Consider the following 5,596-nt stretch of genomic DNA (forward strand, 5'->3'; position numbering starts at 1 on the left):
CAAAGGAAATTTACTCTTGATGGTTACACTACTACAAAAAAGACATTAAGTAACACAATCATGTAACAGATTGAAAAATATGTGACAAGGGAAATAATTGTAACACGTCATTTTATGTCCGACGACAGACAATAACACATACTATATAAGGCCATAAAATGTGTTACAGGGATATTGTAATGATAAAATATAAATATGTGTTACATATATTTTGAGATGGTAACATATAATATGTGTTAGTGAAATGTGTTACGTAGTTCAACTCAGTAACACATAAGCATGGATGATACATAGTGTTACAGTCTCTATTATAGGGGGAACTAGAAAAACCTAAAATCAACTACATACATAGATCACAAATACCTTGACACATAGGGCCACAAAGAACCTCCATGTACCATCTTTTTTATTGACCAGCAGAACAGGAGAGGCAAAGGGACTTATGCTGGGAGTGATCAAATCGGACTTCAACATCTCAACCACTTGTCTTTAAATTTCATCTTTTTGAAGAGAAGAATATCTATAGGGCCTGCAATTCACAGGTACAACATCAGGGACGAGATGGATAGAGTGATCCAAAGCTCTATTAGGAGGTAGCGTTTTAGGTTCTTGAAACACAATCTGATTCTTGGCTAACAACTGTTGAACTGCAGGGGGTACTTCCAGACATGGCGTTATCACAATGTGATTCAAAATATCTCTAGCCCATACATGATTACCCTTCTCCCATTTAATGAGCTATTGAGCAGATATCTCTTTGAGTTGGTCATGTTGCACTCGAATGACTCTCTGCAGTCTTAACTCTTGACCTTCATGTCGAAACTGTATCCACCTTTCAACCCACACACATTTCATCATTCCCCAATGTTCCAACCAGCCCATCCCCAAAATAATGTCATGTCCACCCAAAGGAAACACTTGCATGGCATTGCTAAAAATGTGTCCCTGTATCCACCAGGTCAACTGAGGCACTAAGTTAGTATAGGACACCAGGTCCCCATTAGATACTCTAACTTGGAGAGGTATTGGAAGTTTTTCAGTTTTCACTGCTATCCTATTGAGTAAGGCCTCATCCACAAAAGTGTGTGTGCTCCCAGAATCCACCAGTATGAGAACCACTTGATTGCCTACCAATGCTCTCAACTGGATTGATTTAGGACGATTTGCCCCTGAAAATGCAGTAGTAGATGTTGTTGCACATTCCTTAGAATTGTCTGTGACCAAGGCATCCAGTACTGCATCAGAGATGATCTCATGAGGATCCACCAAGTCTGCATCCTTTAATTGCCCTCCAGGTAGAGCAAGCTGATTACAAGTGTGGTCTGGTATGAATTTTCTCCACACTTATAGCATAAACCAATTGCACGCCTGTACTCTTTCAAGTGTTTAGCTTTCCAAAGTTCTCCTCTAGGCAGGGAACACTTGTTCTCAAACCTACCTAAAGCAGTTTTTCCATAATAGGTCTTTGGTTGTTTATGTTTCAGCAGCAACCCTTCGTGTACAGAGGCATACATTGTTGCGAGTTGTACTGTAGTAGGAATTTGAAGCTCCACCACATTCCTCAATTCTTCCTTTAAACCCATGGTAAATCTAGTAACCAGAAATGTATCACTAAGAGCTGGTTCATACAGCTTCACATGATAGACTAGCTGCAGGAATTGTTGTTTGTACATTTCTACATTGTCCACCTGTTTCAGAGACAACAACTCCTTCATCTTCTGCCTGTAGACATTCACATCAAATTCCTGGATAACTGCTGCACAGAATCTGTCCCAAGAGTTAACTTCACCAGACTGCTTAACTGACTGGTACCAGTGAGCAGCATTATCAGACAAGTAGAGGGATGCAGAAGTAACTTTGAAATTTTCAGGGATGTTATACAACTGGAAAAACGCCTCAAACTTTCCAAATAAATCCTAACCTGAGTACCATCAAACTTACAAAAATCCATTTAGGCATCCAACCCCTCTTGGTTCCAGATTCCTCAACTAGAGACTGCATCCTCTGTTCATGATTTGGCACATGCACCTGCACTGGAGGATATCGAATTGGAGGTGGCCGTTGCGTGACCAGCACTGGTGTCGTTCCCAATATCCCATCGGACACCTCAGATGCGGTTGGTGATGAACTCTCCCCGTTGCCTGGTCCCTGTGGCTGCTTCCCAGCGTGGGTGGAAAACGTCTCTCCCTGCTATGCCCTACCAGTAGCATCACATGAGAGGTTAACTTTCATCTGTACCTGATCCAAATGGTCCGCTTGCTCGGTCAGCTTGACATCGAGAGCCTCCACCTAAGCGCAAATTCCATCAACCACATCCAGTTTGCTCTGCATCACACGAATGTCGATGAACTCCTGTAGCATCCTCTCCTTGAATTCCTTCATTTGCTTGGCTAGGCAGCGCATCTGCGGGTTCGGCTTGAACATCGCCGTCGTCACCCCTGCTTGTTCCCCAAATCAACCCACCTCAAATCCGGATTTACACAGATCAAACCCTAGGGTGATCCGTAACCTTTGCATCGGATTTGTTGGGTACGATTCCAAATTTTTATTTGAGGTGCAGAGGACCGAAAGCTCTGAATACCAGACTGTCACGACCCGGCAGTAAACCAACCACCGGCGACGAGCTCGAGCTAGCTAGGTGTAGCCGCAGTCGAATTTGAATCAGAGGAGAGGAGGAAGACACATACGGGATAAGAGTGAATGGGAGGGAGAGACAAAATATTCTCTTAGTTGATCAATCCCCGACCACGACTCGGGTCGCCCGCTTATAAGTGCGGTTCCCACTCTATTACAAGGCATGCGGCCCACCTGGACTACTAGCGCGACGGCCCAGTCATACATTATGAATGATCTCGCTCCCGCCAGCCCATATGTCGCTAGCTATTGCCCATCGCTTGCCGCTTTGGTACACAAAGGTTCATCTGCAGCGACCCAGTGCTTACACATTCTTCTCCGACTCGGCGCGGCAGCTACGGAGAAACACAGATGGACATGCTTGGCGGGCAGCTATAGCAGCAGCTGCAGCTGCAGCAACAGCGCGAATGCTCCATTTGGCTTGGGTGTGTGCCTGTTTGTCCCTATTATCTTCATTTCGTTACTGTTTGTTGTATCTACATGCCCGCGTATCATGATTTGAAATTCTGGAACCTCATCTGAAGTACAGACGAGTAGCTTTGGAATTGCTCGTCGAATTTTTGGAATGGCGAATTAATATAACAACTTAGTGTCGGCTATTATTTGTGCCTTATTTTAGTTAAATACAGAACACACACGCACACCATGTGGTCCATGATCCTCGTATCTTTGGTACGATATATTGTACCATACGAAGTATCAGTCCCCGTGGATTGTCAAAAAATAGTATCAATCCCCGTGGAAATTCATAAATTCCTTTTTAAGTAAGAAGTGGAGTGAATGTGTTCAATTCTTGATCTGTGATGATGACTTCCTAAAGGGTGTGATTGGTAACGATGTAGGACAATACACAAATTTGTTGAGAACACACACTTCTACATCCAGGGGGATTCCTGTGAACTTCCATCAGTTGATCCAAAATGACGTAATGCACTTACCACGTTCTACTTCAGTTTCTTATCCACCTATGTTTCTACAAAGCTACTAGTTGGCATTTGATAATGGCTAATTGTGCCTTTCCAATTTACTCATTTCGAGTGAATTTTTAAGAGAAGTTTCATAAGCAGGTACCTTTGATGAGGTTATTCTTTGTGTTTACATTGTTTATTGGTATTTCATTGTAGGGAATATCGACCACAAGGAACTTGCTTGCTGGAGATAATGACATGGTTCCCATTTCTTCTCCTTTGACATCTCCACTAGGGGATGCAGAAGAGACCAACAAAAGGGGAGAAGGAGTTAAGCGACTGAAAGTTCAAGCCATCAAGAAGGATATCAAGCAGGTAAACAAAAGCTCAGTAGTATTTGTATACTTGTATTACTTCAAATATCCTAAAATGATCAATATTAAAGAACATGTATGCAGTTCTGTGATAACCCTGTCAAGTTTGCAATTTCTTGAAAACTTCCCTTTACTGTGTAGTTTTATCAAAATACATTTAGTTAATGAAACTATGCACATGCTTGTTATGTCGCAAATAACAAATCAGTATGAAAAGTGTTATGCACTCAGCTGCTTGAACATATCTGCAATAACAAATAACAAATCTGCAATTGTTGGATATATTTTCCTGATATTTGCAACGTAACATGGAAAAGCACAATGTTGGGTCGCTCCCCCGATTTTTCCATGAAACTAAACTAGGGGTTCATAACAAAGTAGCTCTGAGTGACAAGTGGAACTTTCAATGTAATGTGCCTATTTCTAACAAAAGGTATTTTTTTTCACAACATCAATTAAACAATGTGTTCGGAGCTCTTATTCATTGCTAGGTTTATATATTGATGGGAAACCATTTGCCTATATTATTCCCTCCGTCCGAAAATAAGTGTCGCTGCTTTAGTATTAAATTTGTACTAACTTAGTACTAAGTTTGCAACACTTATTTTGGGATGGAGGGAGTACATCACTAGAATAATGAGCATGGCAGCCTAGCAGACTTCCTGAACTAGTTTACTGATAAGAATCTTTTACTAGTACCATCACGAGACATTCATTTTTCTGATTCATCCTAATCTTTCTGGCTGTTTTAGAGCCCCAAGAAGGTGAATCTAGTAGCCAAGCTGGTTCGAGGAATGCCTGTTGAAGATGCCCTTTTGTAGCTGCAAGTGACAGCTAAAAGGGCAGCAAAAAATCTATACGAGGTTTGGTTATTCGCTCAATCTTATGTACTCACGTAAGCCTACTGCCTCATGTGATAGGTCATCTATCTATGTTTTTATACATAGGAATATCTTCCTACCAATCTCTGTAGGTGATCCATTCTGCTCGTGCAAACACAGCTCACAACCATGGATTAGATTCTGATAAACTTATTGTGGGTAAGTTTCCAATCGAGCACACGCATATACTCCCGAATCTGCATTAAATTGAATCTCATGTTGTTCACCTCCTTTATTTTTAACATTGCAGCGGAGGCTTTTGTGGGGAAAGGACTTTATCTTAAGAGGTTGTCTTACCATGCCAAAGGGAGGTGTAGTGTCAGGAAGAGACCTAGGTGCAGACTGACGGTGATGGTTAGAGAAGCAACGACCGAGGAAGAAGAAAAGATCGACAAACTGAGAGTTAGCAACTAGAAAAAGCTCACCCGGAAGGAGATGCATGTCATGCCACACCGGCTCATTGAGGTTAGCCCGAGATGGGCTCGAAAAAGGAAGGAGGAGGCTCGTGCCACAGTGTAGGGCGAGTTCCCCTTTTGCAGGATCTGTCTTTCTTCACTGGCGCGCAGTGCGAGAATACTGAAGAAGAACGGAGGCTAGTTCATCTGTTGACAATTACTGAAGAATGACCGTGGCTCCCATGTGAAAGTGTTCATGGTCTCATTTGTCTGACAAGTTTTTGTTCTTCTGTTTGTGTCGTCTGTATGAAATCTTTCAAGTCATTTGCCATGTGAACTTTTTGTGGCTCCGCTGAAGACTGCTAAATCTGGTAAGCGGCACAACTGCTCTGCCGATCGGTTGA

At 42.3% G+C, this 5,596-nt stretch overlaps 1 pseudogene; it reads left to right on the forward strand.

Annotated features, from left to right (window-relative positions):
- Positions 1-2,797: 2,797 nt before the first annotated feature.
- Positions 2,798-5,316, forward strand: LOC123428724 (annotated as a pseudogene).
- Positions 5,317-5,596: the final 280 nt, after the last annotated feature.

The sequence above is a fragment of the Hordeum vulgare genome, chromosome 2H, assembly GCF_904849725.1.
Source record: "Hordeum vulgare subsp. vulgare chromosome 2H, MorexV3_pseudomolecules_assembly, whole genome shotgun sequence".
In the NCBI taxonomy this organism is placed as follows: Eukaryota; Viridiplantae; Streptophyta; class Magnoliopsida; order Poales; family Poaceae; genus Hordeum; species Hordeum vulgare.